At 43.5% G+C, this 9,036-nt stretch overlaps 1 pseudogene; it reads right to left on the minus strand.

Moving 5' to 3' along the window:
- Positions 1-3,477: 3,477 nt before the first annotated feature.
- The window catches only part of LOC111727041, an 8,191-nt pseudogene continuing 2,632 nt past the window's right edge, over positions 3,478-9,036 (minus strand).

Here is a 9,036-nt window from a genome sequence, read left to right on the forward strand (position 1 = left end):
CAGGGCAGCGCCTGTGGCTCAAGGAGTAGGGCACTGGCCCCATATGCCAGAGGTGGTGGGTTCAAACCCAGCCCTGGACCCCCCCAAAAAATTTCAGAAAAATAAAAAAGAAAAGAAATTATACATTAAATTATATTTTGTCTGAGTTTATTAGTAATTAAACTAATGTGCATAAGAATACAAAAAACAAGAAAGATCATAAAGCATGGAAAACTTACCTACTAAAGGTGGTCATATTGACTCCACCATTTAACTCCTCATGTCTTGTTGGGGCCATTATGCCTAAGTGGCAGGAAATATAAGGGAAGGATAAAGGCCATTTCCACCTCAGTTAACATTGCTGGCTCAAGCACAAAAGCCGCATCTGTGGAAAGGAATCTCCATTCACTTCATCTTTACTTTATTGTCTATAAAGTAATGCCCTTGAGGTAAACAGGCTAAGACAGTCTAAAGAAATCCATAGAGCCCTCTTTTTCTCTGTTTTAAGCTATACAAGATACACAGTTCTAAAGACCCCAAAATTTCTATACAGACTGATCCCAATGAGCCAGAGTCATTGGAAAATTTATGGGTGAACCTTCAGAAAAGGAATATTCCATCCATTTTATGTCAGTCTATTCCATTCCCTATTATTCAACCCAGTGTTTCTAAATCAATTATGCTCCCACCCCTGGGTCCCTTTTGTTTTATAGCTAGTGACATGAGAATACTGAATTCCAGGTTTCAAGACATTTAGATTCACTATAGAATCTAAATAAGGAATTCTCAACATTGCAAGAAATTATGTGAGCTCCCCAATAAACAAAAACTTCATGTTGTCTCCAAAAGCAATGGAAATTTTCACAACTGCCCCTACTCCCCAGACAGATCTCTGATCCCACAGACCTGCAGGATCTGGGGGAAAAAAACAGTAACAGAAAGGTCTAGCAGCAGTCTCTCTCAGGAGGCCTTCATAACAATGCAAACTATGCAAAAATGTAGTGCTAATATTCTGACAATACTATCCCCACTGGACATAAAGCCTGGATCTCACAAAAGTTATTTACTCCTTTAAATTAGTAAAGTCCCAGGCAGGTGCAAAAGCTCATGCCTATAATTCTGGCACTTTGAGGGGCCAAGGTAGATAGTCTGAGCTCAAGAGTTTGAGCCCAGCCTGAGCTAGAGTGAGATTCCATCTCTATAAACAGCCAGGCATTGTGGCAGACACCTGTAGTCCCAGCTACTTGGGAGGCTGAGGCGAGAGGATCACTCAAGCCCAAGAGTTTGAAATTGTTGTGACCTATCACGCCACAGCAGTCTACCAAATGTGATGATATGAGACTCTATCTCAAAAAAAAAAAAATTACTAAAGTCCTATTATCCTATCAAACTACTTCACAATGAATAAAATTTCTAACTTTGAAGGTCTTTATTATTGCACAAAACAGTAAATATGCAATAGGCAGTTATTAATTTAGTGACTTAGAAACTGAAAAACTTCATCAGAAGCATCACCTGAGGCTCGGCGCCTGTGGTTCAAGTGGCTAAGGTGCCAGCCACGTACACCTAAGGTGGTGGGTTCGAATCCAGCCTGATCTCGCCAAAACAACAAGGATGGCTGCAACCAAAAAATGGCTGGGCATTGTGGTGGGTGCCTGTGTTCCCAGCTATTTGGGAGGCTGAGGCAGGAGACTTGCCTGAGCCCAGGAGTTGGAGGTTGCTGTGAGCTGTGAAGTCACAGCACTCTACCCAGGGTGACAGCTTGAGGCTCTGTCTCCAAAAAAAAAAAAAAAAAAAAAGTGTTGAAGAAGCATCACCTGAGACCAATAATCTCCCTGAAAAAGTCAGTCCATCTTTGCAAGCCTTCAGCAGGATGCAGATCAGGTGTCAGGGCCAAAATTGGGGTGTTCTGTGTACTAAGTAATATAGGCGGAAGGCCTATAAGTAACCCTTTAAGCAGTTCCACTTTGTGAGAGCAAGCTTGAAATCTTTTGAGTTAGAATGTAGACAGACCTGAATAGAACTCTCTATGTGGCTCAGGACCTTATCATGTAGAAAAGATTTAGGACAGAGCCTTGGAGGGACTAGCCTGCAAACAAGTACCAGTGTATCTCAGGAATTTCCAGACTACTCCCTAAGATGAATGGCTGCCTCCAGATGGTCTGTTGAAGGTCAAGCATTCAATCAGCTTATTCTCCCAGAACCTTGTTTTATGGTCTTGTTTTCTTTTTAGGGTTTAAGAATAGTTCTAGATAAAATTAGTGGGGTGGTTTTTGGCTAATCAACGGACTTCTTGGAGAGGGGCCTTGCTAGACCTGTGTCAGGAAGTACGAATCACTTGTTTACTAATTAATTGTATGTACGGGCAGTATAGTCTATATGAGCTTTGGTAGAATAATGAACTTTACTGGATTCCAGAGCGAGTTTCCAGTCTCCTTATTTTCCCAACATTTCATTGTGGGTCTTATCTCTGCTGTACCGCAGCACACGTCCCCCCTCCCCCCGCCACACAACAAAGTAATGAGATAATAAGGAATGAGAACTATCTAAGAACTCAGGTACTCAAGATTTCCTCCAAAAAAAGGAAAGAAACCTGCCTCCCTGAGCTCTTTGGGATGGTATCTGATACATACTCTGTGGATCTTGCCAGGTAATAGAAATGAAATGGCTTCAAAGAAACTAATTCTTAAATGAATCTCGGAAGATCCCTGGAAAGTTGAGAAAACACACCATAGTGACACATGATTCCCACGTACCTCAAACTTACAGGGAATCCATACTCATCAGATATATAAGATTGCAATCAGAAGAAGTCTCTTCTCAAAGACTAGCCTCCAGTGTCAGCATATTGAGAAAGATATTTATGTATATCTGAAGCCTCCATCTTATAGAAACTTTTCACTGTTAAGTGTGACAAAAAAGGCTCGGCACCTATAGCTCAACCGGCTAAGGCACCAGCCACGTACACCTAAGGTGGCGGGTTCGAGTCCCCAGCCTGGACCCGCCAAACAACAATGGCAGCTGCAACCAAAAAATAGCCGGGCATTGTGGCGGGCGCCTGTGGTCCCAGCTACTTGGGAGGCGGAGGCAGGAGACTCGCTTGAGCCCAGGAGTTGGAGGTTGCTGTGAGCTGTAATGCCACGGCACTCTACCCAGGGGGACAGCTTGAGGCTCTGTCTCAAAAAAAAAAAAAAAGTGACAAAAAAGTTTGCCACCTTCACTGCACACAACCCCTCCTGTGTTAAAAGAAGCCAGAATTTCAGTTAAAGGATTGTCCATATTCACTAAACTTGTAAGGCCTTACTCCAGTGTGAAGTCTTGAGTTGAATGAGGACAGTTTCTGGGAGTATTTTTCACATTCACTACACTCATGAAATTCCTGATGTGAAAATCCAGTGTGAAATTCCTGATGCAGAAGATAGGAAGAGCTTCAGCTGAAGGATTTCCCACACTACACACATAAGACATTTCATTAGTTGTGAATTGTCTGATGTCACATTAGGTAAAATTTGTACATAAAGGATTTTCTACATTCACTGTACTCCTAAGGCATTCTTCAGTGTGAACCCTTTGATGTTGAATGAGGGTAGACAACTCACAAAAGGATTTGCCACATTCACTGCAGCCATAGGTCCTTTCTCCAGTATGAATTCTCTGATGTTGAATGAGGGCAGATATCTGGTGAAAAGATTTGCCACACTCAATGCATGTGTAAGGTCCTTCCCCAGTTTGAACTGTCTTATGTTCAATGAGGTAGTTTTTGTGGATAAAAGATTTCCCACATCCACTGCACTCATAAGCCCTTTCTCTAGTGTGAACTGTCTTGTGTTGCATGAGGACAGATTTCTGGTGAAAGGATCAGTGTGAACTCCCAGATGCAGAAGGAGGGCAGAACTTTGGGTAAAGGATTTCCCACATTCACTGCATTTATAAGCCCTTTCATTAGTATGAACCATCTGGTGTCTCATTAGGTGAGATTTATAGATAAAGGATTTCCCACATGCACTGCACTCAAAAGGTCTTTCACCAGTGTGAACTGTTTGATGTCGAAGAAGAATAGAAACTGGCAAAAGGATTTGCCACATTCACTGCAGCCATAAGGCTTTTCTCCAATGTGAATTCTATGATGACGAATAAGGGCAGATATCTGGTGAAAAGATTTGCCACACTCCCTGCACTCATATGGTCTTTCTCCAGTGTGAACAGTCCTGTGTTCAATTAGGTAGTTTTTGCAAGTAAAAGATTTCCCACATTCACTACACTTATAGGGTCTTTCCCCAGTGTGAATTCTCAGATGCTGAAGAAGGGCAGACCTTTAACTATAGGATTTCCCACATTCACTGCACTCATAAGGCCTTTCTCCAGTGTGAACCATTTGGTGTTGAATAAGGACAGATTTCTGGCAATATGATTTTCCACATGCACTGCATTCATAAGGCCCTACTCCACTATGGACTGTCTGGTGTGGAATGAGGACAGTTTTGTAACTAAATAATTTCTCACATTTATTGCACTCAGAAGGCCTTGGTCTGGTATGAGCTCTCCTGTGTAGAAAGAGGCCAGAACTGTGGCTAAAAAGTTTTCCACATTCAGTACATTCATAAGGCTGTTCTCCACTGTGAACTCTCTGGTATTGCACAAATATAAATTTCTGGCTAAATCATTTCCCACATTCACTGCATTCATAAGCCCTTTCTCCACTGTGAAACCTTTGGTGACAAATGAGGTAGGTATTGCAAATGAATGATTTCCCACATTCACTACACTCATAAGGTCTTGCTCTAGTGTGGACTTTCCTGTGACAATAGAGGTTAGTGCTGTGGCTAAAGGATTTCCCACATTTCACTGCACTCATATGGCTGTTCTCCAGTGTGAACTCTCAGATGCTGAAGAAAGGCAGAACTACTAGCGCTTTGGCTAAAGGATTTTCCACATTCACTACATTCATAAGGCCTTTCTCCAGTGTGAACTTTCTTGTGTTGAATGAAGACAGACTTCTGGCTAAATGATTTCCCACACTGATTGCATTCATAAGGCCTTTCTCTAGCATGAACAGTTTGGTGTTGAATAAGTACAGATTTCTTGCTAAAAGATTCCACAGATTCAATATACTTAGAAGGCTTTTTTCCAGTGGGAACTCTGCAGTGTCTGATGCCATGTGTCCTTTCATTGTTGGGAATGGCCTCATGCTGGAGAAGACCTGAGGTGGATGGAAAGTCTTTTGCAACCTTCTCAAAACTGAAAGGCTTCCTTGACACATGAAATTGGCAGTTCTTCTCAAATGAGGCTTGATTCACATCCATGGTTAAGAGTTTCTCTCCATTATCATACTTCCAGAGCTGATGAAAATTTGCACTTAACCAGAAACCTCTTGATGTACTATCCAAGTGTGATTTCTTCCTAGAAGATATGGCTTGCAATTCATCCACGTTAACAATCCTTCAGCATTGGGATACAAATCTCATAGAGTAGAGTTTTAAGGTTGGATGGATGTGCCTTTGGATCCCTGACCTATGATAATTCTCTAGAAACATTCAGTGCAAAAGGTGACTCCTTATTCTCTGCTCTACACCAATATCCTGGAAAAAAAGAAATATTGATGATGTGTAGGTTCAATATAGTGGGAGACAAAGAATGACTCCATAGGAATCTTCTTAGGATGAGAGAGTGTATGGAAAGGGCCTCTTATGATCATAGAAAATGGCAGGTTTTGTGAGAAGGACAAAAAGATAAGGCAGTTCAGTGAGGACAGGCAAGGTCTCCTATTCACTCCTCTACCTACAGCCTGTATCAGTTACTGGTGTCCAGGACCAGACGAATCCAATGGAATCCTAGCATCTGGTGTGCAAGGACTCTCATACTTCCCAATACATCATGTGTGAGTTGATGTTAGAGAAAACTATAGAAATTGCACTGGAAAAGAACCAGTGATAATGGAGGCCAGAAAAGTGGAAACAGATAGGAATGACACAATGAAATAAAGTCAGGAAAGTACAAAGTATAAGAAAAAAGGTAGCAAAGAAGTGTGTCCTGTGGAATTGATATTTGATCACTGAGAACACAGCAGAACTTCATAATATGATTAGAAAACAGCCCTAGTGTCCTGCCCTCCCTTAGTTTTCACTCACCAAAGTCAGTCCTCCTCATAAAGTATCTTGCTATGTTTACCCTGTGAAGGAACCAAGGCCATACCCTAATCCCAGTTGTGTAATTACATGGGACCTGTAACATTCAGATCTTGAACAGAAAAACAGAGAGGTGAGTGGCCAGCACCAGCACACAAAAACTCAGCACATAACAAATTACACGAAAGAAAAATATGACAAGAACATCTTGTTGAAGAGTCTTTGTGAACAGCCCAATTAAGGAGTAACCACAATGATTTCATTTCCTGACACAGGTAGTTTGAGCAAATATTGGCTAGAAGTAAAAAGCACAACTGGGGGCACAGAGGTTCCATGGACATAGAAACAATCTTGCCAGCAACAGGGCAAAAACAGACCATTAGGCTGACTGTAAGATTCTTGACTCCCAGACTCTTCCCTGAATGATTGGAAAAAGCATGTATTAGGGCAGTTTGGAGACTACATTGCTCAGGACAGCACACACAGTTTTAAGCTTTCCCCAACGGGACATATGCCAGGAAATTGGGAACATCAACAGAACCCAGGTGCCAACTGTGGAAAGGACAGAGCAGCTCCTGGCTCAGGTACAATGACAAGACACCAGCACACTGGGGGGGCATATCCAGGCCTTACCTTGAAATGCTATGAGTGCCAAGTTCTCCTGCATTACATGCTGGTACCGGTGCCTCTGAACATCATCAAGAAGCTCCCACTCCTCCTGGGAGAAGTAAATGGCCACATCCTCAAAGGTCACAAAACTCTGCCATGATGGAAACAGTTCACTCATCATCAGTGTTCCCCACAGGACCCTAAGTTGATCACCCCATGTTCATCCTCCTCTCCAATTTCATACCTCAGAGAATGTAATAGTACCCAGTGCCACTGATGCTCATTTTATCCTCACAGTGCCATTGTTCGCCATGTCCTCAATTAGCAACAACAGAAAAGTGGGCAAATCTCTGAACTCAACAAGTAAGGAATCACCATCTCTCATGAGGCAAATCCCCTGGATTCCCCAGGATGGCATCCAAACACAATCAAGAGTTCAGGTTCAAATTTCACCCATGTGAAATTCCTATTTCTAGCAAGCCTCTCACCCAACTTTACTCCCACAGCCTCCTCTACCCTGATCTCACAACATAGACATCTCTTCTGCCTTTCTACATGTAACTCAGTACAAGGCACCCAGAAAATTCATGAAAACAGAACAGAATCCAGTATTATCAAGATCTCTGATGTCCCCCACTGTCATAGGCAGCCCCAAACCCTGGTCTGAAGGCCTCCCAACCTGACTGTTCCTCATTCAATCTCACCTATCCAGAATTTTGTATTACTCTTAAAAGTAACTGCTTTCGGGGGGGGGGGAGGCGCCTGTGGCTCAGTGGGTAGGGCGCTGGCCCATATACTGAGGTGGCGGGTTCAAACCTGGCCCCGGCCAAATTGCAACAAAAAAATAGCCAGGCATTGTGGCAGGAGCCTGTAGTCCCAGCTACTTGGGAGGCTGAGACAGGAGAGTTGCCTGAGCCCAGGAGTTGGAGCTGTGACGCCACAGCACTCTACCGAGGGTGATAAAGTGAGACTCTGCCTCTACAAACAAACAAGCAAACAAAAGTAACTGCTTTCTGGCTCAGTGCCTGTAGCTCAGCAGCTGGGGTGCTGGCCACATATACCAGAGCTGGCGGGTTTGAACCCAGCCTGGGCCTACCAAACAATAATGACAACTGCAGCCAAAAAATGGCCAGGCATTATGGCAGTTACCTCTAGTTCCAGCTACTTGGGAGGCTGAGGCAGGAGAATAGCTTAGGCCCAAGAGTTTGAAGTTCCTGTGAGCTGTGATGCCACAGCACTCTACCAAGGGTGACATGGTGGGACATTGCCTCAAAAAAAAAAAAAAAAGTAATTGCCTTTCTCTCTTGCCAACCTTCATTTAAAACCTGGTCCCAGTGACTCTCTATCCCAGATAAACACTTATACATCCAAACCAATCCACCCATCTGACTGAAACTCCTAGGTACAACAAAAATCATAGTAAGATTGTGATGAGTCCACAGAGCAGTAAATAAGCATTAGACCTAGCCTCAGTACCATCTTGTCTTATTCCTAGGCTTTACCTTTATCTCATATTCACACATTCCCTCAGCAGCCTTAAACACTTGCAGGTTACCTCTCTCAGACATTGTCCCCAGGGCCATTTCTCACTGTACCCTCTGTGAGCCATCGACTATGTTCATCCAGATACCCAAGTGTGAGAATACCCTCCCCTTCCTGGCCTGATATTATCACACCCTGGTTCCCTCTGAGTTCCCTCTAGTAAATGTGACTCATGTTTTCATGGACTAAATGTTTCTGTCTACTCCCAGATTTCAAGGTTGAAGCAATAATACAATGAAGCCTAATACAAAGTGATAGTAATTGTAAATGAATTCTTTAGATGATGAGTTCAAAAGGGTGGGAACCAGGCCAGGCATGGTGGCTCAGGTCTTTAATCCTACCAGCACCTTGGTGGCCAAGGTAGGAGGATCATTTGCAGCCAGGAGTACGAGACCAGCCTGAGCAACAGCAAGATCCTGTCTCACAAAAAAAAAAATAGAAAAACTAGTGTGGTACCTGTGGCTCAGTGGGTAGGTCACCAGCTCCATATACCAAGATTAGTGGGTTTGAACCCAGCCCCAGCCAAACTGCAATAAAAAATAGCCAGGTGCCCACAGTCCCAGCTACTTGGGAGGCAAGCCACAGGCACCAAGCCCATTTACAGCCCTCATCCTATTCTGAAGGCCTCCTTGCCTGACTCTGTTCTTTGCCTCAACCTCAGCCACCAAGAACTGCTTGGGCCCATGGTCCTCTTCCACTTGTGCTGCACATGACATCCCCTCACCAGTCACAGCCATTCTCTTACCTCTTAACCCTCATTCAAAACCAGGGGCCTTGGCTC

Source organism: Otolemur garnettii, unplaced genomic scaffold (genome assembly GCF_000181295.1).
Source record: "Otolemur garnettii isolate 467f Iridium unplaced genomic scaffold, OtoGar3 scaffold00091, whole genome shotgun sequence".
NCBI classification, from domain to species: domain Eukaryota; kingdom Metazoa; phylum Chordata; class Mammalia; order Primates; family Galagidae; genus Otolemur; species Otolemur garnettii.